Below are 23,931 nucleotides of genomic sequence, written 5' to 3'. Positions count from 1 at the left end.
AATCATGAACTGCGCATGATTCAAACTTTCCCTTGTAAATAGTTTGCACTTTCTTAAAGGTGCTCCCTACTGGTTTTAGTCAAAAGACACTTTGCGAAGAAACCGTTCCTACTGGTCCTAGTTAAAGACACTTTGTGAAGATACCGGACCGGAACTTTGCATGAGACTGGTAGGCTGAGAAGACGAGCTACCTCAGAGAGACCTGGTCCCCTCTTAAAGGGGATGTGAAGAATTGTACTTGAAAGCGATACTGTTACAGAACAGTAATGTGGTAATGATGCCTTGAAAAGAAAATGTAACTGTTTTACATGCCGAGTTATATGTGTTGAATTTGTTAAAATGTGAAATTTGAATAATGTTTTGAAGACAGGAAAGATGCAGAGAGCCCGTAGGGGTAGAAGTAGAGGTCTGCATAGTTGAAAGTAAGAGAAGTAATAATGAGGGTGAGGATAGAAGGTAAACCCTGCGTCCCCATTGAAAAGTTACTTTATTGCTAAGGACAGAGAGTGAACCCGTAGGGGTTAGAGAGTGAGTCCTTAAAGGGGCCGAGTAGAGCTGGCTCAGAGTTCTTCAACCGAAAGGAATGTTATGTCTATACTGTGTATAGTAGCGAAAGGCAGTAGGCCCTGGCTGAACAGGGCGGTCCTGTAGAAGAAAGGAGAGGCAGTAGGTCTGGTGCCGTAGGGACAGGCGGTCCTGCAGGTTCACAAGAAGGAGAATGTAAAGTTGAAATGCCTTATAATGTGATTATAGGAAGGCCTTTGATAGACTAAGAGTGTGAGTTTCTTAAAGGCAATGTTAAGTTATTATTTCAAAAAAAAATTGCACTAAATAGAATACCCGGTTGGGTAACAGAAGTTATTTATACTCTGTAAATTATAAGGTTAATTATGTTTGTAACGTTACAAGTGTCCTCACCTCCCATAAAGGGAAGCCTACTTAAGTATACTTATTGTTATTTGCACTCAACAAAATTGTATGTCTTTTTGCTAACCTGTATTGTTGTTTTTCTTCCCAGTCCCGGAGTACTGTGTTTAACCAGGGGGGAGTGCAGCGCCCCAGAGTCCTGGTCGTTGCAGTAGCATGGTTCAGCCACTAAGGGGGGCCATGCTGCGTTCGATGGCACGGAAGGAGTTCTCTGAGCAGGTATCACAGTCACCAATACATTTCACAGCTGGGCCTCCGGGGGGAGCTAAGGGTGCTATTCATTAGGCCACTCCCCACCATAGTGGGTAAACTGGAGGTCAGGCAGGAAGTTAGTGAGAACGCTGACGGGATTGAACGGAGCAACACCTGGTGGCAGAGGGTGTTGTGAAGGGAGAGACTGTAGGGTCTCTGCCAGGGGTGGGATCCTGGCAGAGGCTGGGCATGGAAAGAACGTAAAGGGACCGTGCCTGCTCAGTATAGCGGCGGTGCCCGAGGAAGGACTAAGAAGCGAGATAGATTGTGCTGAGTGAGAAACGAAATCAAGCGAAAGGAGATACCAGTGAGGGTTGTGCTGAAAGAGGCAGCACCTTACTGAGGCGCACTACCGGTGGCCGGAACGCCGAGGAGGTAAAGAGTTTCAAGCCATACCTCAGACCTACGGCAGGGCAGTTAGCTTGAGGCGGACTGTCTCACGCATCACCCAGGAAGGCAAAGGGGGGTACCAACAGGAGAGGGGCGCAGATAGAGTCCCGGAAGATCTCCGAGCCTCCCCGTCATACGGGTGCGTTCCTACCATAGTATCTGGAGGGACGAGGAAGATCATTGCGAATTAAGTTGTTGTGAGGGAACACGAGAAACAGACACAACAGTTGTGGGGTACTTTCCGTAAGCACAGCAGGGAAGGACTGCAACACATAGCGCTAGAAGGAAGGCACCGATTTCCACCTGCAAGGAGAGCTCTGGAAGTGCCATTGGACCGGCCGGACTTGCGCAGCCTGGTGAGCCGTATTCCGGACTGAGGACCCAGAGAGCTTCAGTAAAGAGGTAAAGAGACTGCAACCTGGTGTCCTCGTTATTTACCGCGACCTGCACCCCACAACTGCACCGCTACAACATCACTTATTGCACCGGACGTCCCCCACTGACAGACAGGGCCACGGACCGGGTCTAGCCACCGTGACAACCCCAGGACTGAGACCTAGAGGCCCGGCTCCGGGTACCCCCTCGGCCCTGCGGCGGTGTGGGGGCGCTCCAAATGTTCCGTGCTAAGATTCTATCTACTGCAGGCAGCGCACCTGGTTGGTCAAAAGCATTAGAATACTCACACAGGTGTAGATGGAGAAGACAAGCAGATTCGAGATCAGCACAGACACCAGTTTTCCTTTTTTTTCAAAGACATATAATACACCACATTTAAAAGTCGGTGGTCCACAAGAGGGACCCAATGTTTTCCAAAAGAATTCATGCGGTCACAAATGCGGTATGTATGGCAGAACTACTCATTGGATACTTCAATTTAAATACCAAGTGCTGACAGCAGAGGCCTAATTTTGTAGATGGCACAGTATATTTGCAACACTGTAAGAAAGGCCTAATACAGGCCTACATCTCAACACACCGGTTGCAGCAACCAGTAAAGACAAATTGATTGGCTAATTGATTGATTGCATATTGAATGCAATACAATGCTTGACATACATAGGTGAAAGCAAGGCCAGGCAAGGCACACAAAATGTTGCAAATGGTCAAGTGAAATCAAGCAAAATGCTACATTTGGCATCTGAAATGTGCTTCACTGACACTGAAAAGTATTCACATAAAGGGTTAAAAGACAACTTGCGCTGATTTCAATTCAATCTGTTTTTGGAAACCGGATCAGAGAAGGAGTGCACTGTTCCCGGAGATACTGCAATAACGGGTCAATGCGTGGAGTGGACAGAGCAAACTCCATTTCCAGCTCCCTGGGCTAAAAATCCATTTAATATATGGTCTCCAGACGTATCAGATATTAAACTTATAAGAACAGATACTACACTACATCTTGAGCGGCGGCGACGACAGCGGATGCAAAAGGACGAGATGCGATAACCAGAAATGGTTTGCCACTTCTGACGCACCTAGGCCTAAAACTGACACCCATTGTGGAGACAGAGCAAAAAGAGTGCCGCAGGGAAGACATTTCCAGAAACTGTGGGATGCATTCTCAATGACAGTTCTGCTGTGTGTGTGTTCAAGCTGTGCACAACGCGTTTTGAAACTGCATAACTCCGCCTACTTTGACCACACCCTCCATCCCCATTTTGACTGCACATGAATGTTCCGTGCTAAGATTCTATCTACTGCAGGCAGTGCACCTGGTTGGTCAAAAGCATTAGAATACTCACACAGGTGTAGATGGACAAGACAAGCAGATTCGAGATCAGCACAGACACCAGTTTTCCTTTTTTTTCAAATACATATAATACACCACATTTAAAAGTTGGTGGTCCACAAGAGGGAGACAATGTTTTCCAAAAGAATTTATGCGGTCACAAATGCGGTATGTATGGCAGAACTACTCATTGGATACTTCAATTTAAATACCAAGTGCTGACAGCAGAGGCCTAATTTTGTAGATGGCACAGTATATTTGCAACACTGTAAGAAAGGCCTAATACAGGCCTACATCTCAACACACCTGTTGCAGCAACCAGTAAAGACAAATTTGATTGGCTGATTGATTGATTGCATATTGAATGCAATACAATGCTTGACATACATAGGTGAAAGCAAGGCCAGGCAAGGCACACAAAATGTTGCAAATGGTCAAGTGAAATCAAGCAAAATGCTACATTTGGCATCTGAAATGTGCTTCGCTGACACTGAAAAGTATTCACATAAAGGGTTAAAAGACAACTTGCGCTGATTTCAATTCAATCTGTTTTTGGAAACCGGATCAGAGAAGGAGTGCACTGTTCCCGGAGATACTGCAATAGCGGGTCAATGCGTGGAGTGGACAGAGCAAGCTCCATTTCCAGCTCCCTGGGCTAAAAATCCATTTAATATATGGTCTCCAGACGTATCAGATATTAAACTGATAAGAACAGATACTACACTACATCTTGAGCGGCGACGACGACGGCGGATGAAAAAGGACGAGATGCGCTAACCAGAAATGGTTTGCCACTTCTGACGCACCTAGGCCAAAAACTGACACCCATTGTGGAGACAGAGCAAAAAGAGTGCCGCAGGGAAGACATTTCCAGAAACTGTGGGATGCATTCTCAATGACAGTTCTGCTGTGTGTGTGTGTTCAAGCTGTGCACAACGCGTTTTGAATCTGCATAACTCCGCCTACTTTGACCACACCCTCCATCCCCATTGTTACTGCACATGAATGTTCCGTGCTAAGATTCTATCTACTGCAGGCAGCGCACCTGGTTGGTCAAAAGCATTAGAATACTCACACAGGTGTAGATGGACAAGACAAGCAGATTCGAGATCAGCACAGACACCAGTTTTCCTTTTTTTTCAAAGACATATAATACACCACATTTATGGTTTAAAAGTCGGTGGTCCACAAGAGGGACCCAATGTTTTCCAAAAGAATTTATGCGGTCACAAATGCGGTATGTATGGCAGAACTACTCATTGGATACTTCAATTTAAATACCAAGTGCTGACAGCAGGGGCCTAATTTTGTAGATGGCACAGTATATTTGCAACACTGTAAGAAAGGCCTAATACAGGCCTACATCTCAACACACCTGTTGCAGCAACCAGTAAAGAGAAATTGATTGGCTGATTGATTGATTGCATATTGAATGCAATACAATGCTTGACATACATAGGTGAAAGCAAGGCCAGGCAAGGCACACAAAATGTTGCAAATGGTCAAGTGAAATCAAGCAAAATGCTACATTTGGCATCTGAAATGTGCTTCGCTGACACGGAAAAGTATTCACATAAAGGGTTAAAAGACAACTTGCGCTGATTTCAATTCAATCTGTTTTTGGAAACCGGATCAGAGAAGGAGTGCACTGTTCCCGGAGATACTGCAATAGCGTGTCAATGCGTGGAGTGGACAGAGCAAGCTCCATTTCCAGCTCCCTGGGCTAAAAATCCATTTAATATATGGTCTCCAGACGTATCAGATATTAAACTGATAAGAACAGATACTACACTACATCTTGAGCGGCGGCGACGAAGACGGATGCAAAATGACGAGATGCGATAACCAGAAATGGTTTGCCACTTCTGACGCAACTAGGCCAAAAACTGACACCCATTGTGGAGACAGAGCAAAAAGAGTGCCGCAGGGAAGACATTTCCAGAAACTGTGGGATGCATTCTCAATGACAGTTCTGCTGTGTGTGTGTTCAAGCTGTGCACAACGCGTTTTGAATCTGCATAACTCCGCCTACTTTGACCACACCCTCCATCCCCATTGTGACTGCACATGAATGTTCCGTGCTAAGATTCTATCTACTGCAGGCAGTGCACCTGGTTGGTCAAAAGCATTAGAATACTCACACAGGTGTAGATGGACAAGACAAGCAGATTCGAGATCAGCACAGACACCAGTTTTCCTTTTTTTTCAAATACATATAATACACCACATTTAAAAGTCGGTGGTCCACAAGAGGGACCCAATGTTTTCCAAAAGAATTCATGCGGTCACAAATGTGGTATGTATGGCAGAACTACTCATTGGATACTTCAATGTAAATACCAAGTGCTGACAGCAGAGGCCTAATTTTGTAGATGGCACAGTATATTTGCAACACTGTAAGAAAGGCCTAATACAGGCCTACATCTCAACACACCTGTTGCAGCAACCAGTAAAGACAAATTGATTGACTGATTGATTGATTGCATATTGAATGCAATACAATGCTTGACATACATAGGTGAAAGCAAGGCCAGGCAAGGCACACAAAATGTTGCAAATGGTCAAGTGAAATCAAGCAAAATGCTACACTTGGCATCTGAAATGTGCTTCGCAGACACTGAAAAGTATTCACATAAAGGGTTAAAAGACAACTTGCGCTGATTTCAATTCAATCTGTTTTTGGAAACCGGATCACAGAAGGAGTGCACTGTTCCCGGAGATACTGCAATAGCGGGTCAATGCGTGGAGTGGACAGAGAAAGCTCCATTTCCAGCTCCCTGGGCTAATCATCCATTTAATATATGGTCTCCAGACGTATCAGATATTAAACTGATAAGAACAGATACTACACTACATCTTGAGCGGCGGCGACGACGGCGGATGCAAAAGGACGAGATGCGATAACCAGAAATGGTTTGCCACTTCTGACGCACCTAGGCCAAAAACTGACACCCATTGTGGAGACAGAGCAAAAAGAGTGCCGCAGGGAAGACATTTCCAGAAACTGTAGGATGCATTCTCAATGACAGTTCTGCTGTGTGTGTGTTCAAGCTGTGCACAACGCGTTTTGAATCTGCATAACTCCGCCTACTTTGACCACACCCTCCATCCCCATTGTGACTGCACATGAATGTTCCGTGCTAAGATTCTATCTACTGCAGGCAGCGCACCTGGTTGGTCAAAAGCATTAGAATACTCACACAGGTGTAGATGGAGAAGACAAGCAGATTCGAGATCAGCACAGACACCAGTTTTCCTTTTTTTTCAAAGACATATAATACACCACATTTAAAAGTCGGTGGTCCACAAGAGGGACCCAATGTTTTCCAAAAGAATTCATGCGGTCACAAATGCGGTATGTATGGCAGAACTACTCATTGGATACTTCAATTTAAATACCAAGTGCTGACAGCAGAGGCCTAATTTTGTAGATGGCACAGTATATTTGCAACACTGTAAGAAAGGCCTAGTACAGGCCTACATCTCAACACACCGGTTGCAGCAACCAGTAAAGACAAATTGATTGGCTAATTGATTGATTGCATATTGAATGCAATACAATGCTTGACATACATAGGTGAAAGCAAGGCCAGGCAAGGCACACAAAATGTTGCAAATGGTCAAGTGAAATCAAGCAAAATGCTACATTTGGCATCTGAAATGTGCTTCACTGACACTGAAAAGTATTCACATAAAGGGTTAAAAGACAACTTGCGCTGATTTCAATTCAATCTGTTTTTGGAAACCGGATCAGAGAAGGAGTGCACTGTTCCCGGAGATACTGCAATAACGGGTCAATGCGTGGAGTGGACAGAGCAAACTCCATTTCCAGCTCCCTGGGCTAAAAATCCATTTAATATATGGTCTCCAGACGTATCAGATATTAAACTTATAAGAACAGATACTACACTACATCTTGAGCGGCGGCGACGACAGCGGATGCAAAAGGACGAGATGCGATAACCAGAAATGGTTTGCCACTTCTGACGCACCTAGGCCAAAAACTGACACCCATTGTGGAGACAGAGCAAAAAGAGTGCCGCAGGGAAGACATTTCCAGAAACTGTGGGATGCATTCTCAATGACAGTTCTGCTGTGTGTGTTCAAGCTGTGCACAACACGTTTTCAATCTGCATAACTCCGCCTACTTTGACCACACCCTCCATCCCCATTGTGACTGCACATGAATGTTCCGTGCTAAGATTCTATCTACTGCAGGCAGCGCACCTGGTTGGTCAAAAGCATTAGAATACTCACACAGGTGTAGATGGACAAGACAAGCAGATTCGAGATCAGCACAGACACCATTTTTCCTTTTTTTAAAATACATATAATACACCACATTTAAAATTCGGTGGTCCACAAGAGGGAGACAATGTTTCACAAAAGAATTCATGCCGTCAGAAAAGTGGTATATATGGCAGAGCTACTCATTGGATACTTCAATTTAAACAGTACTGACAGCCGGGGCCTAATTTTGTAGATGGCACAGTATATTTGCAACACTGTAAGAAAGGCCTAATACAGGCCTACATCTCAACACACCTGTTGCAGCAACCAGTAAAGACAAATTGATTGGCTGATTGATTGATTGGATATTGAATGCAATACAATGCTTGACATACATAGGTGAAAGCAAGGCCAGGCAAGGCACACAAAATGTTGCAAATGGTCAAGTGAAATCAAGCAAAATGCTACATTTGGCATCTGAAATGTGCTTCGCTGACACGGAAAAGTATTCACATAAAGGGTTAAAAGACAACTTGCGCTGATTTCAATTCAATCTGTTTTTGGAAACCGGATCAGAGAAGGAGTGCACTGTTCCCAGAGATACTGCAATAGCGGGTCAATGCGTGGAGTGGACAGAGCAAGCTCCATTTCCAGCTCCCTGGGCTAAAAATCCATTTAATATATGGTCTCCAGACGGATCAGATATTAAATTGATAAGAACAGATACTACACTACATCTTGAGCGGCGGCGGCGGCAACGACGGCGGATGCAAAAGGACGAGATGCGATAACCAGAAATGGTTTGCCACTTCTGACGCACCTAGGCCAAAAACTGACACCCATTGTGGAGACAGAGCAAAAAGAGTGCCGCAGGGAAGACATTTCCAGAAATTGTGGGATGCATTCTCAATGACAGTTCTGCTGTGTGTGTTCAAGCTGTGCACAACGCGTTTTGAATCTGCATAACTCCGCCTACTTTGACCACACCCTCCATCCCCATTGTGACTGCACATGAATGTTCCGTGCTAAGATTCTGTCTACTGCAGGCAGCGCACCTGGTTGGTCAAAAGCATTAGAATACTCACACAGGTGTAGATGGACAAGACAAGCAGATTCGAGATCAGCACAGACACCAGTTTTCCTTTTTTTTCAAAGACATATAATACACCACATTTAAAAGTCGGTGGTCCACAAGAGGGACCCAATGTTTTCCAAAAGAATTCATGCGGTCACAAATGCGGTATGTATGGCAGAACTACTCATTGGATACTTCAATTTAAATACCAAGTGCTGACAGCAGAGGCCTAATTTTGTAGATGGCACAGTATATTTGCAACACTGTAAGAAAGGCCTAATACAGGCCTACATCTCAACACACCTGTTGCAGCAACCAGTAAAGACAAATTGATTGGCTGATTGATTGATTGCATATTGAATGCAATACAATGCTTGACATACATAGGTGAAAGCAAGGCCAGGCAAGGCATACAAAATGTTGCAAATGGTCAAGTGAAATCAAGCAAAATGCTACATTTGGCATCTGAAATGTGCTTCGCTGACACTGAAAAGTATTCACATAAAGGGTTAAAAGACAACTTGCGCTGATCTCAATTCAATCTGTTTTTGGAAACCGGATCAGAGAAGGAGTGCACTGTTCCCGGAGATACTGCAACAGCGGGTCAATGCGTGGAGTGGACAGAGCAAGCTCCATTTCCAGCTCCCTGGGCTAAAAATCCATTTAATATATGGTCTCCAGACGTATCAGATATTAAACTGATAAGAACAGATACTACACTACATCTTGAGCGGCGGCGACGACGACGACGGATGCAAAAGGACGAGATGCGATAACCAGAAATGGTTTGCCACTTCTGACGCACCTAGGCCAAAAACTGACACTCATTGTGGAGACAGAGTAAAAAGAGTGCCGCAGGGAAGACATTTCCAGAAACTGTGGGATGCATTCTCAATGACAGTTCTGCTGTGTGTGTGTTCAAGCTGTGCACAACGCATTTTGAATCTGCATAACTCCGCCTACTTTGACCACACCCTCCATCCCAATTGTGACTGCACATGAATGTTCCGTGCTAAGATTCTATCTACTGCAGGCAGCGCACCTAGTTGGTCAAAAGCATTAGAATACTCACACAGGTGTAGATGGAGAAGACAAGCAGATTCGAGATCAGCACAGACACCAGTTTTCCTTTTTTTTCAAAGACATATAATACACCACATTTAAAAGTCGGTGGTCCACAAGAGGGACCCAATGTTTTCCAAAAGAATTCATGCGGTCACAAATGCGGTATGTATGGCAGAACTACTCATTGGATACTTCAATGTAAATACCAAGTGCTGACAGCAGAGGCCTAATTTTGTAGATGGCACAGTATATTTGCAACACTGTGAGAAAGGCCTAATACAGGCCTACATCTCAACACACCTGTTGCAGCAACCAGTAAAGACAAATTGATTGACTGATTGATTGATTGCATATTGAATGCAATACAATGCTTGACATACATAGGTGAAAGCAAGGCCAGTTGTAGCGCCCCCACTGCCGCAGGGCCGATGGGTACCCGGTACCGGGCCTCTGAGTCTCTGCTCTGGGGATGTCACGGTGGCTAGACCCGGTCCGTGACTCTGCTGAGGGATGTACAGTGGTAGATATGATGGATGATGGTGGTGGTGAGGCTGTAGTAGTGCGGTGCAGTAAATAACGAGGACACCAGGTTGCAGTCTCTTTACCTCTTTACTGAAGATCTCTGGGTCCTCAGTCCGGAATCCGGATAACCAGGCTGCGCAAGTCCGGCCGGTCCAATGGCACCTCCAGAGTTCTCTTCACAGGTGGAAATCTGTGCCTTCCCCCTAGCGCTAGGTGTTGCGGTCCTTCCCTGCTGTGCTTACGGAAAGTCCCCACAACTGTTGTGTCCGTTTCTTAAGTTCCCTCACAACTCGATTAGGTGATGTTCTGCTAATCCTCCGTCCCTCCCTGATGTTACGGTTGGAACGGCACCCGTTTGACGGGTAGGCTCGGAGCTCTTCCGGGACCCTAGAGTCGCCCCTCTCCACAAGTTGCCCCCCAAGAGTGCATAGGTGATTTAGGTGAGACAGCCCGCCTTAGACTGACTGTCCTGCCGTTGGTTTGGAGTATTGCTTGAAGCTAGATATTGTAATACTCCCTCGGCGTTCCGGCCGCCGGTTGTGCGCCTCAGTAGGATGTTGCCTCGTTCTTACAGCACGACCCCTACTGGTATTCTCCTTGTTGCTTTGATCTCGTTTCTCACTCAGCACAATCTATCTCGCTTCCAATCCCTCCTTGGGCACCGCCGCTATACTGAGCAGGCACGGTCCCGTTACGTTCGTTCAAATTGCCAAGCCTCTGTCAGGATCCCACCCCTGACAGGGACCCTACCGAATCTTCTCCTGCAACACCCTCTGCCACAAGGTGTTGCCTGGTTCCAACCCAGTCAGCTTTCTGTCTAACTTCCTGCCTGACCCCCAGTTTTACCAGTGTGTGAGGAGTGGCCTAATGAATAGAACCCTTAGCTCCCCCTGGAGGTCCGGCGGTGAAATGTATTGGTGTCTGTGATACCTGATCAGATGAACTCCTTCAGTGCCATCAGACGTACCATAGCTCCCCTTAGTGGCGGAGCCACAGTACTGCAACGACCAGGACTCTGGGGCGCTGCACTCCCCCCTGGTTAAATCCAGTACTCCGGAACTGGGAAGAAAACAACAATACAGATTAGCAAAAAGACGTACAATTTGTTGAGTGCAATAACAATAAATATACTTGAACAGAGCTTCCCTTTATGGGAGGTGAGGACACTTGAACGTTACAAACATGGTTAAATATCATAGCAACATGCTATAAATCACTTTTCTTACCCAACTGGGTATTCTACTTAGTACAAATTCTTGAACAATAATTTAACATTGCCTTTAAGGACGTACACTCTGAATCCGCTAAAGACCTTCTTGTAATCACATTATAAGGCAATTTAACTTTTACATTCTCCTTCTTTAAATCTGCAGGACCGCCTGTCCTAACGGCGCCAGACCTACTGCCTCTCCTTTCTTACAGGACCGCTCCTTTCAGCCCGAGCCTTCTGTCTTTTCAACTACTATACACAGTATAGAACATAACACTACTTTCAGTTTAGGATCAACGAGCCATTTCTTCAAGGCCCCTAAGAGGACTCGCTAACTAACCCCGTACGAGTTCACTCTCTGTCCTCATCTTTCTATCAACATTATCAAACATTTTCCACAATTAACTTGTTAAATACACATAACTTTTTCATGTAAGCATCATCATCACTTTCTTTCTGTCAAGACATTATTGCTATCTTTCAGTCTTAAAGCAATACTATCCTTTAAGTGCAACAAGTGAACATCCCCTTTAAGAGGGGACCAAGTCTCTATGAGGTAGCACATCTTCTCAAGCTACCAGTCCATACTCAGCAAAGGCTCCGGTGCAGTAACTTCACAAAGAGTCCTTCTTTAAGTAAAACCAGTAGGGAGCACCTTTAATAAGGTGCAAACTATTTACAAAAAGTTTGTATCATGCACTGTTCATGATTGCGGCAGTTCTGGAAACTTGTGCAAAACTTAGAAAAAAAAACCAAACAAAACAATAGGGACCCCGGGTCAACAAAGGGGTCCCTTTAAGGGTTAACCCAGGACGGGTTTAGCAGACAGTAGTCAAACAGTTAAGCAAGGAACTATTTACATTCTCGTGGTATCGAGGTTTATCCTCATAGTAAATCACAAGACATCAGCCGAAAGTGGGCACCTTCCGACTGTGCAGGCTTTGATCCTAGGTCAGCAGCTGATGCCGCACCAGTATCACTGGTGGATTTCCCTGGTGCAGTCAGACCACCTGATGTCTGGACCCGAAGGCGGACTCTAGCCGCCAGCTCAGTCGCTGCAATGAGACGTACGGCGGCAATATTGGTAAGATCTGTCACATCTGGTTCCATCATGGTTGAAGTAGCAGATGACGCTCTCCCAAGCTCACAGCGGTGCACGTTCCGGGCGTACCACCCGTATGCATTCCGATGACGGGTGTAAGTCACCTGATCCCCCCTTTGCAATGGATCACCACTTCGGCCGCAGCAGGGAGTCTTCACGTTGCAACTGGCAACGAAGACGTCAGTTAGTAGCCCCGGTTCCTGTATGGAGCCCCATCCCCTCTTCGGGTGGAAGGCCAATACAGTGCCCTGCTTTACCATGTCCCTGTCATCACATGCAAGAGGCGGTTGTTGCACCCTCGGTGGGTCAGTCAGCTCTGCCTCTTTTTGCCTTTTCCAATGTAGGATCAAACATTGTTTGTATTGTTCCCAGGTAAGCACAGCAAGGGTGAATCCTTCCTCCCGAACTCCATCTGGCCCAACCCGGGGGGTGTCCCACTGGAGGATCACCCCATCTGGGCCCACGTCTATGGGTTCTCCCATCCTAGTCGGCAGCGGTGGCACCAGCTTCCCCATTGCATCGGGGGGTAACACCACTAGCTCTGCCGAGAGGAGACGGCTTTTACTGGGGTGAGGGCCGGTCGCGGGAGCGAGATCGAGTGGGGGAGCAGGGGCGCCTTCCATACCTGCACCTGATGTGGCTCCACCGATGTCGATCCGGTCCATTAACGAGGACGCTGGAGTTGGCTGCAGCCCCGACCGCGGCTCCTCCAATGTGGTCCCCGGATGCGGCTCCGCCCACCATGGTTCCTCCTCTGCTGGCTCTGAGGACGGGATGGGTAGGTTTAGTTCCGCGGCCGGTTCCAAGGAATTCAGATCCTTCCGCTGCGGTGGACGTAGGTCCGCCTCTGGTGGATGAGGGCCAGCCGGGGTCGCTCCTCCCTTGTTCAGGCACTTGCTGTTCATCATCGCTGTCTGATAGTCGGTGGCAGTGCATGCACCTGGCTCCGCCATTCCTCCGAGGTCGAGCTTCTCCGTCACCCGCTTCCCGCCGTTGCAAATCAAGGGGTCGTCCTCTGCTTTGAGGCAGGTCTTCACTTTGCAGCAGGAGATGCAGGGGGCGGTTGCCGCTTCTGGCGCCACTTTGGTAGTCTCCTCCCATGGCACGCCCCCCTTCTTCTTTGGTGTAGCAATGGCGGCGGTTTTTGGCGGGAACTTTTGGCGGCAAGTGGCCCAGCACAGTCTTTGCAATAAAGTACAGTCCAAGCACAACAAATCACAGTTCCAAGGCACACATGACCTGATTTTTCAGGCTTAAGTAGATCCTGTTCATGACGCCAAGTTGTAGCGCCCCCACTGCCGCAGGGCCGAGGGGTACCCGGTACTGGGCCTCTGAGTCTCTGCTCTGGGGATGTCACGGTGGCTAGGCCCGGTCCGTGACCCTGCTGAGGGGCGTACAGTGGTAGATATGATGGATGATGGTGGTGGTGAGGCTGTAGTAGTGCGGTGCAGTAAATAACGAGGACACCAGGTTGCAGTCTCTTTACCTCTTTACTGAAGATCTCTGGGTCCTCAGTCCGGAATCCGGATAACCAGGCTGCGCAAGTCCGGCCGGTCCAATGGCACCTCCAGAGTTCTCTTCACAGGTGGAAATCTGTGCCTTCCCCCTAGCGCTAGGTGTTGCGGTCCTTCCCTGCTGTGCTTACGGAAAGTCCCCACAACTGTTGTGTCCGTTTCTTAAGTTCCCTCACAACTCGATTAGGTGATGTTCTGCTAATCCTCTGTAGCGCCCCCACTGCCGCAGGGCCGAGGGGTACCCGGTACCGGGCCTCTGAGTCTCTGCTTCTGGGGTTGTCACGGCGGCTAGGCCCCGGTCCGTGACCCTGCCGTGGGGCGCACAGTGAATGATCGGTGTGGATGTCGGTGCAGTTGTGGGGTGCAGGTCGCGGTAAATAACGAGGACACCAGGTTGCAGTCTCTTTACCTCTTTACTGGAGATCTCTGAGTCCTCAGTCCAGAATACGGTTCACCAGGCTGCGCAAGTCCGGCCGGTCCAATGGCACTTCCAGAGTTCTCTTCACAGGTGGAAATCGGTGCCTTCCTTCTTAGCGCTATGTGTTGTAGTCCTCCCCTGCTGTGCTTACGGAAAGTACCCCACAACTGTTGTGTCTGTTTCTTAAGTTCCCTCACAACTCGATTAAATGATGTTCTTCTAATCGTCCGTCCCTCCCTGATGTTACGGTTAGAACGGCACCCGTTTGTCGGGTAGGCCTGGAGTTCTTCCGGGACCCTAGAGACGCCCCTCTCCCGCAATTGCCTCCCAAGACTTCATAGGTGATATGTGTTAGACAGCCCGCCTTAAACTGACTGTCCTGCCGCTGTTTGGAGTATTGCTTGAAGCTGAATGTTATTCTACTCCCTCGGCGTTCCGGCCACCGGTAGTGCGCCTCAGTAGGGTGTTGCTTCGGTCTTACAGCACGACCCCTACTGGAATTCTCCTATTGCTTGATCTCGTTTCTCACTCAGCACAATCTATCTCGCTTCTAGTCCTTTCTTAGGGCACCGCCGCTATTCTGAGCAGGCACGGTCCCGTTACGTTCTTTCCAATGCTAAGCCTCTGCCAGGATCCCACCCCTGGCAGAGACCCTACTGTCTCTTCCTCCACAACACCCTCTGCCACAAGGTGTTGCTTCGTTCAATCCAGTCAGCTTTCTGATCTAACTTCCTGCCTGACCCCCGGTTTACCCACTATGGTGGGGAGTGGCCTAATGAATAGCACCCTTAGCTCCCCCCGGAGGCCCTGCGGTGAAATGTATTGGTGTCTGTGATACCTGATCAGATGAACTCCTTCAGTGCCATCGAACGCACCATGGCTCCCCATAGTGGCGGAGCCACAGTACTGCAACGACCAGGACTCTGGGGCGCTGCACTCCCCCCTGGTTAAACACAGTACTCTGGGACTGGGAAGAAAACAACAATACAAGTTAGCAAAAAGACATACAATTTTGTTGAGTGCAAAACAATAAGTATACTTGAACAGGCTTCCCTTTATGGGAGGTGAGGACACTTTAACGTTACAAACATAATTAAATATCATAGCAACATGCTATAATTAGCTTTTCTTACCCAACCGGGTATTCTACTAAGTGCAAACATTATTGACCAATAATTTAACTTTGCCTTTAAGGATATACACTCTTAATCCGCTAAAGACCTTCCTATAATCACATTATAAGGTATTTTAACTTTTACATTCTCCTACTTTGAATCTGCAGGACCGCCTGTCCCTATGGCACCAGACCTACTGCCTCTCCTTTCTTTTACAGGACCGCCCCGTTCAGCCAGGGCCTACTGCCTTTCTCTACTATACATGGTATAGACATAACATTCCTTTCAATTAGAGAACATGGAGCCGGCTCTACTTGGCTCCTATTAGGACTCACTCACTAACCCCTACGGGTCCACTTTCTGTCCTTAGTAACACATTTCTAACTTTCTATGGGGACTCAGGGTTTACCTTCTATCCTCACCTTCATTATTACTTTCTTACTTTCACTTTAAGCAGAACTCTAAATCTACCCCTACAGGCTTTCTGCATCTTTCCTTTTAAAGAACATTATCTAGGTTTCACATCTTAAACAAATTGAACACACATAACTTTCCTATATGCAAAGCAGTTACATTTCTTCCAGAGCATCATCATCAGCATTTCTTCACATTTAACTAGTTAAAACACATACAACTTTTCTCATTCCAACATTACCATGGCATTACTGTTCTTAAAACAGTATCTCTCGTAAGTACGCTGTTGGACATCCCCTTTAAAAGAGGATCAAGTCTTTCTGAGGTAGCTCGTCTTCTCAGCCTACCAGTCTTTGTTCAGCAAAGGTTCCAGAACGGTATCTTCGCAAAGAGTCTTTAAATAAAACCAGTAGGAAGCGCCTTTAATAAGGTGCAAACTATTTACAAGAAAGTTTGGATCATGCACTGTTCATGATTTCTCAGTTTGTAAAACTTGTAGAAAAACAAACAATAAGGATCCCGGGTCAACTAAGGGATCCATAAAAAGTTAACCCTGGACGGGTTTAGCAGCAAACGGTAAACAAACAGTTAAAAGGAGAACTATTTACATTTTCAGGTTTCCGAGGTTTATTCTTCCAAGTCTGGGGCGGTCTCCCCCCCGGTGGAGGCAGCTCCTGAGCTGGTAGTTGGTCTCTCAGGCGCCCTCAGATCAGCCGGTGCCTGAATTTGAAGGCTAATCCTGCTTGCAAGTTCTGGAGCCGCTACGAGGCGTACGGTGGTGATGGGAATAAGATCTGGCAAATCGGGATCATTCATGATCGGAGCAACAGGGGGCGCTCTTTCAGGCCCACACCGTCGGACGTTCCGGGCACACCATCCTTGTGCACTCCGATGGCGGGTGTAGGTCACCTGATCTCCCCTCTGTAACGGATCACCATTTCGGCTGCAGCAGGGGGTCTTCACGTTATAGCTAGTAACAAAAACATCAGTTGGTAGCCCCGGTTCTTGTATGGAACCCCATCCCCTCTTCGGGTGGTAGGCCAGCACGGTTCCCCGCTTTACCACGTCTTTCCTACCGGGACCAGACTTCTTACGTTGTGTGTCAGGCGATTCGGTCTCGTCTCGATCTTTCCAGTGTTGAATCAAACATTGCTTATACTGTTCCCAGGTAAGTACCGCAAGGGTGAGGCCCTCTTCCCGGGTCCCATCCGGCCCGGTCCAGGGGGTGTCCCACCGAAGGATCACCCCGTCTAGGCCCACATCTAGGGGTTCTCCCATCTTGGTTGGTAGTGGGGGCACTAGCTTCCCCATCGCGTTAGAGGTGAGGATCACCCGCTCCACCAAGAAGGAACGATCATTGCTAGGGTGAGGAGCGGTCACAGGAGCGGGATCGATCGGAGGAACCGGATCGGTCGGGGGAGCAGAATCGACCGGGGGAGTAGGGGCGCTTTCCATACCTGCGCCTGATGTGATTCCACCGGTGTCGATCCGTTCCGCCGACAAGGACACTGGAGTCAGCTGCTGCTCGGACCGCGGCTCCTCCAATGCGGTCCTCGGACGCGGCTCCGCTCGCTGTGGTTCCTCCTCCGCTGACTCCGAGGCCAGGATTGGGTGGCTCGGCTCCGCTATCTGTTCCAAAGGCTTCGGATCTGCCGGCTGTAGAGGACACGGGTCCACCTCTAATGAACGAGGGTAAGCCGGGACTGCTCCTTCCCCGTTCCGGCACTCGCTGTTCTTCATCATGATCTGGTGATCGGTGGCAATGCATGCATCTGACTCCGCCATTTCTTCGAGGTCGGGCTTCTCCATCACCCGCTTCCCGCCGTTGCAAATCAGGGGGTTGTCCTCTGCTTTGGGGCAGGTCATCTCTTTGCAGCCAGAAGCGCAGGGGGCGGTATCCATTTCTCGCGCCATTCTGGTAGTCTCCTCCCATAGCACGCCCTCCTTCTTCTCCGAAGTAGCAATGGCGGCAGCTTTTGGCGGGAACTTCTCTTGGTCAATGGTAGCACACAGTCTTTGCAATAAAGTACAGTTCAAGCACAACAAATCACAGTCTCTAAGGCACACATGACTCGATTCTTCAGGCTTAAGTAGATCCTGTTCGTGACGCCAAGTTTGTAGCGCCCCCACTGCCGCAGGGCCGAGGGGTACCCGGTACCGGGCCTCTGAGTCTCTGCTTCTGGGGTTGTCACGGCGGCTAGGCCCCGGTCCGTGACCCTGCCGTGGGGCGCACAGTGAATGATCGGTGTGGATGTCGGTGCAGTTGTGGGGTGCAGGTCGTGGTAAATAACGAGGACACCAGGTTGCAGTCTCTTTACCTCTTTACTGGAGATCTCTGAGTCCTCAGTCCAGAATACGGTTCACCAGGCTGCGCAAGTCCGGCCGGTCCAATGGCACTTCCAGAGTTCTCTTCACAGGTGGAAATCGGTGCCTTCCTTCTTAGCGCTATGTGTTGTAGTCCTCCCCTGCTGTGCTTACGGAAAGTACCCCACAACTGTTGTGTCTGTTTCTTAAGTTCCCTCACAACTCGATTAAATGATGTTCTTCTAATCGTCCGTCCCTCCCTGATGTTACGGTTAGAACGGCACCCGTTTGTCGGGTAGGCCTGGAGTTCTTCCGGGACCCTAGAGACGCCCCTCTCCCGCAATTGCCTCCCAAGACTTCATAGGTGATATGTGTTAGACAGCCCGCCTTAAACTGACTGTCCTGCCGCTGTTTGGAGTATTGCTTGAAGCTGAATGTTATTCTACTCCCTCGGCGTTCCGGCCACCGGTAGTGCGCCTCAGTAGGGTGTTGCTTCGGTCTTACAGCACGACCCCTACTGGAATTCTCCTATTGCTTGATCTCGTTTCTCACTCAGCACAATCTATCTCGCTTCTAGTCCTTTCTTAGGACACCGCCGCTATTCTGAGCAGGCACGGTCCCGTTACGTTCTTTCCAATGCCAAGCCTCTGCCAGGATCCCACCCCTGGCAGAGACCCTACTGTCTCTTCCTCCACAACACCCTCTGCCACAAGGTGTTGCTTCGTTCAATCCAGTCAGCTTTCTGATCTAACTTCCTGCCTGACCCCCGGTTTACCCACTATGGTGGGGAGTGGCCTAATGAATAGCACCCTTAGCTCCCCCCGGAGGCCTTGCGGTGAAATGTATTGGTGTCTGTGATACCTGATCAGATGAACTCCTTCAGTGCCATCGAACGCACCATGGCTCCCCATAGTGGCGGAGCCACAGTACTGCAACGACCAGGACTCTGGGGCGCTGCACTTCCGTCTCTCCCTGATGTTACGGTTGGAACGGCACCCGTTTGAAGGGTAGGCTCGGAGCTCTTCCGGGACCCTAGAGTCACCCCTCTCCACAAGTTGCCCCCCAAGACTGCATAGGTGATTTAGGTGAGACAGCCCGCCTTAGACTGACTGTCCTGCCGTTGGTTTGGAGTATTGCTTGAAGCTAGATATTGTAATACTCCCTCGGCGTTCCGGCCGCCGGTTGTGCGCCTCAGTAGGATGTTGCCTCGGTCTTACAGCACGAACCCTACTGGTATTCTCCTTGTTGCTTTGATCTCGTTTCTCACTCAGCACAATCTATCTCGCTTCCAATCCCTCCTTGGGCACCGCCGCTATACTGAGCAGGCACGGTCTCGTTACGTTCGTTCAAATTGCCAAGCCTCTGTCAGGATCCCACCCCTGACAAGGACCCTACCGAATCTTCTCCCGCAACACCCTCTGCCACAAGGTGTTGCCTGGTTCCAACCCAGTCAGCTTTCTGTCTAACTTCCTGCCTGACCCCCAGTTTTACCAGTGTGTGAGGAGTGGCCTAATGAATAGAACCCTTAGCTCCCCCTGGAGGCCCAGCGGTGAAATGTATTGGTGTCTGTGATACCTGATCAGATGAACTCCTTCAGTGCCATCAGACGTACCATAGCTCCCCTTAGTGGCGGAGCCACAGTACTGCAACGACCAGGACTCTGGGGCGCTGCACAGGCAAGGCACACAAAATGTTGCAAATGGTCAAGTGAAATCAAGCAAAATGCTACATTTGGCATCTGAAAAGTGCTTCGCTGACACTGAAAAGTATTCACATAAAGGGTTAAAAGACAACTTGCGCTGATTTCAATTCAATCTGTTTTTGGAAACCGGATCAGAGAAGGAGTGCACTGTTCCCGGAGATACTGCAATAGCGGGTCAATGCGTGGAGTGGACAGAGCAAGCTCCATTTCCAGCTCCCTGGGCTAAAAATCCATTTAATATATGGTCTCCAGACGTATCAGATATTAAACTGATAAGAACAGATACTACACTACATCTTGAGCGGAGGCGGCGGCGAGGACGACGGCGGATGCAAAAGGACGAGAAGCGATAACCAGAAATGGTTTGCCACTTCTGACGCACCTAGGCCAAAAACTGACACCCATTGTGGAGACAGAGCAAAAAGAGTGCCGCAGGGAAGACACTTCCAGAAACTGTGGGATGCATTCTCAATGACAGTTCTGCTGTGTGTGTGTTCAAGCTGTGCACAACACGTTTTGAATCTGCATAACTCCGCCTACTTTGACCACACCCTCCATCCCCATTGTGACTGCACATGAATGTTCCGTGCTAAGATTCTATCTACTGCAGGCAGCGCACCTGGTTGGTCAAAAGCATTAGAATACTCACACAGGTGTAGATGGACAAGACAAGCAGATTCGAGATCAGCACAGACACCAGTTTTCCTTTTTTTCAAAGACATATAATACACCACATTTAAAAGTCAGTGGTCCACAAGAGGGACCCAATGTTTTCCAAAAGAATTCATGCGGTCACAAATGCGGTATGTATGGCAGAACTAATCATTGGATACTTCAATGTAAATACCAAGTGCTGACAGCAGAGACCTAATTTTGTAGATGGCACAGTATATTTGCAACACTGTAAGAAAGGCCTAATACAGGCCTACATCTCAACACACCTGTTGCAGCAACCAGTAAAGACAAATTGATTGACTGATTGATTGATTGCATATTGAATGCAATACAATGCTTGACATACATAGGTGAAAGCAAGGCCAGGCAAGGCACACAAAATGTTGCAAATGGTCAAGTGAAATCAAGCAAAATGCTACATTTGGCATCTGAAATGTGCTTCGCTGACACTGAAAAGTATTCACATAAAGGGTTAAAAGACAACTTGCGCTGATTTCAATTCAATCTGTTTTTGGAAACCGGATCAGAGAAGGAGTGCACTGTTCCCGGAGATACTGCAATAGCGGGTCAATGCGTGGAGTGGACAGAGCAAGCTCCATTTCCAGCTCCCTGGGCTAAAAATCCATTTAATATATGGTCTCCAGACGTATCAGATATTAACCCCTTCATGACCCAGCCTATTTTGCCCTTAATGACCTTGCCGTTTTTTGCAATTCTGACCAGTGTCCCTTTATGAGGTAATAACTCAGGAACGCTTCAACGGATCCTAGCAATTCTGAGATTGTTTTTTCGTGACATATTGGGCTTCATGTTAGTGGTAAATTTAGGTCGATAATTTCTGAGTTTATTTGTGAAAAAAACGGAAATTTGGCGAAAATTTTGAAAATTTCGCAATTTTCACATTTTGAATTTTTATTCTGTTAAACCAGAGAGTTATGTGACACAAAATAGTTAATAAATAACGTTTCCCACATGTCTAATTTACATCAGCACAATTTTGGAAACAAATTTTTTTTTTGCTAGGAAGTTATAAGGGTTAAAATTTGACCAGTGATTTCTCATTTTTACAACAAAATTTACAAAACCATTTTTTTTAGGGACCACCTCACATTTGAAGTCATTTTGAGGGTTCTATATGGCTGAAAATACCCAAAAGTGACACCATTCTAAAAACTGCACCCCTCAAGGTGCTCAAAACCACATTCAAGAAGTTTATTAACCCTTCAAGTGTTTCACAGCAGCAGAAGCAACATGGAAGTAAAAAATGAACATTTAACTTTTTAGTCACAAAAATGATCTTTTAGCAACAATTTTTTTATTTTCCCAAGGATAAAAGGAGAAACTGGACCACGGATGTTGTTGTCCAATTTGTCCTGAGTACGCTGATACCTCATATGTGGGGGTAAACCACTGTTTGGGCGCACGGCAGGGCTCAGAAGGGAAGGAGCGCCATTTGACTTTTTGAATGAAAAATTGGCTCCAATCTTTAGCAGACACCATGTCGCTTTTGGAATGCCCCTGTGTGCCTAAACATTGGAGCTCCTCCACAAGTGACCCCCTTTTGGAAACTAGACCCCCCAAGGAACTTATCTAGAGGCATAGTGAGCACTTTAAACCCCCAGGTGCTTCACAAATTGATCCGCAAAAATGAAAAAGTACTTTTTTTTCACACAAAATTTCTTTTAGCCTCAATTCTTTCATTTTCACATGGGCAACAGGATAAAATGGATCCTAAAATTTGTTGGGCAATTTTTCCTGAGTACGCCGATACCTCATATGTGGGGGTAAACCACTGTTTGGGTGCACGGCAAGGCTCGGAAGGGGAGGCGTGCCATTTGACTTTTTGAATGGAAAATTAGCTCCAATCGTTAGCGGACACCATGTCGCGTTTGGAGAGCCCCTGTGTGCCTAAACATTGGAGATCCCCTACAAGTGACCCCATTTTGGAAACTAGACCCCCCAAGGAACTTATCTAGATGCATAGTGAGCACATATAACCCCCAGGTGCTTCACAGAAGTTTATAACGCAGAGCCATGAAAATAAAAAATAATTTTTCTTTCCTCAAAAATGATTTTTAGCCCAGAATTTTTTATTTTCCCAAGGGTAATAGGAGAAATTGGACCCCAAATGTTGTTGTCCAGTTTGTCCTGAGTACGATGATACCCCATATGTGGGGGTAAACCACTGTTTGGGCGCACGGCAGGGCTCGGAAGGGAAGGCATGCCATTTGGCTTTTTGAATGGAAAATTAGCTTCAATCATTAGCGGACACCATGTCGCGTTTGGAGAGCCCCTGTGTGCCTAAACATTGGAGCTCCCGCACAAGTGACCCCATTTTGGAATCTAGACCTCCCAAGGAACTAACCTAGATGTGTGGTGAGCACTTTGAACCCCCAAGTGCTTCACAGAAGTTTATAACGCAGAGCCATGAAAATAAAAAATAATTTTTCTTTTCTCAAAAATGATTTTTTAGCCCACAATTTTTTATTTTCCCAAGGGTAACAGGAGAAATTGGACCCCAAAAGTTGTTGTCCAGTTTCTCCTGAGTACGCTGATACCCCATATGTGGGGGTAAACCACTGTTTTGGCACACGTCGGGGTTCGGAAGGGAAGTAGTGACGTTTTGAAATGCAGACTTTGATGGAATGCTCTGCAGGCGTCAGGTTGCTTTTGCAGAGCCCCTGATGTGCCTAAACAGTAGGAACTCCCCACAAGTGACTCCATTTTGGAAACTAGACCCCCAAGGGAACTTATCTAGATGTGTGGTGAGCACTTTGAACCCCCAAGTGCTTCACAGAAGTTTATAACTCAGAGCCGTGAAAATAATAAATGTGTTTCCTTTCCTCAAAAATATTTTTTTAGCCCAGAATTTTTTATTTTTGCAAGAGTAACAGGAGAAATTGGACCCAAATGTTGTTGTCCAGCTGATACCCCATATATGGGGGTAAACCACTGTTTGGGCACATGCCGGGGCTCGGAAGGGAAGTAGTGACGTTTTGGAATGCAGACTTTGATGGAATGGTCTGCGGGCATCATGTTACGTTTGCAGAGCCCCTGATATGCCTAAACAGTAGAAACCCCTCACAAGTGACCCCATTTTGGAAACTAGACCCCCCAAGGAACTTATCTAGATGTGTGGTGAGCACGTTCAACCCCCAAGTGCTTCACAGAAGTTTACAACGCAGAGCCGTGAAAATAAAAAATCATTTTTCTTTCCTCAAAAAAGATGTTTTAGCAAGCAATTTTTTATTTTCACAAGAGTAACAGGAGAAATTGGGCCCCAATAT

At 47.4% G+C, this 23,931-nt stretch overlaps 9 pseudogenes; all 9 read right to left on the bottom strand.

Moving 5' to 3' along the window:
• Nucleotides 1-2,808: 2,808 nt before the first annotated feature.
• On the bottom strand, nt 2,809-3,013 carry LOC143810911 (U2 spliceosomal RNA; annotated as a pseudogene).
• Nucleotides 3,014-3,868: 855 nt separating this feature from the next.
• LOC143810819 (U2 spliceosomal RNA) lies at nt 3,869-4,073 on the bottom strand (annotated as a pseudogene).
• An 863-nt stretch (nt 4,074-4,936) lies between these two features.
• LOC143810865 (U2 spliceosomal RNA) lies at nt 4,937-5,141 on the bottom strand (annotated as a pseudogene).
• An 854-nt stretch (nt 5,142-5,995) lies between these two features.
• LOC143810919 (U2 spliceosomal RNA) lies at nt 5,996-6,200 on the bottom strand (annotated as a pseudogene).
• Nucleotides 6,201-7,054: 854 nt separating this feature from the next.
• LOC143810910 (U2 spliceosomal RNA) lies at nt 7,055-7,259 on the bottom strand (annotated as a pseudogene).
• An 847-nt stretch (nt 7,260-8,106) lies between these two features.
• LOC143810940 (U2 spliceosomal RNA) lies at nt 8,107-8,317 on the bottom strand (annotated as a pseudogene).
• Nucleotides 8,318-9,169: 852 nt separating this feature from the next.
• On the bottom strand, nt 9,170-9,377 carry LOC143810738 (U2 spliceosomal RNA; annotated as a pseudogene).
• A 10,729-nt stretch (nt 9,378-20,106) lies between these two features.
• Nucleotides 20,107-20,320, bottom strand: LOC143810681 (U2 spliceosomal RNA; annotated as a pseudogene).
• Nucleotides 20,321-21,173: 853 nt separating this feature from the next.
• Nucleotides 21,174-21,301, bottom strand: LOC143810984 (U2 spliceosomal RNA; annotated as a pseudogene).
• Between the last annotated feature and the right edge of the window lie 2,630 nt (nt 21,302-23,931).

Source organism: Ranitomeya variabilis, chromosome 2 (genome assembly GCF_051348905.1).
Source record: "Ranitomeya variabilis isolate aRanVar5 chromosome 2, aRanVar5.hap1, whole genome shotgun sequence".
In the NCBI taxonomy this organism is placed as follows: domain Eukaryota; kingdom Metazoa; phylum Chordata; class Amphibia; order Anura; family Dendrobatidae; genus Ranitomeya; species Ranitomeya variabilis.
Note: the sequence above shows the minus strand (reverse complement) of the source record. Positions and strands in the feature narration are given on the sequence as shown.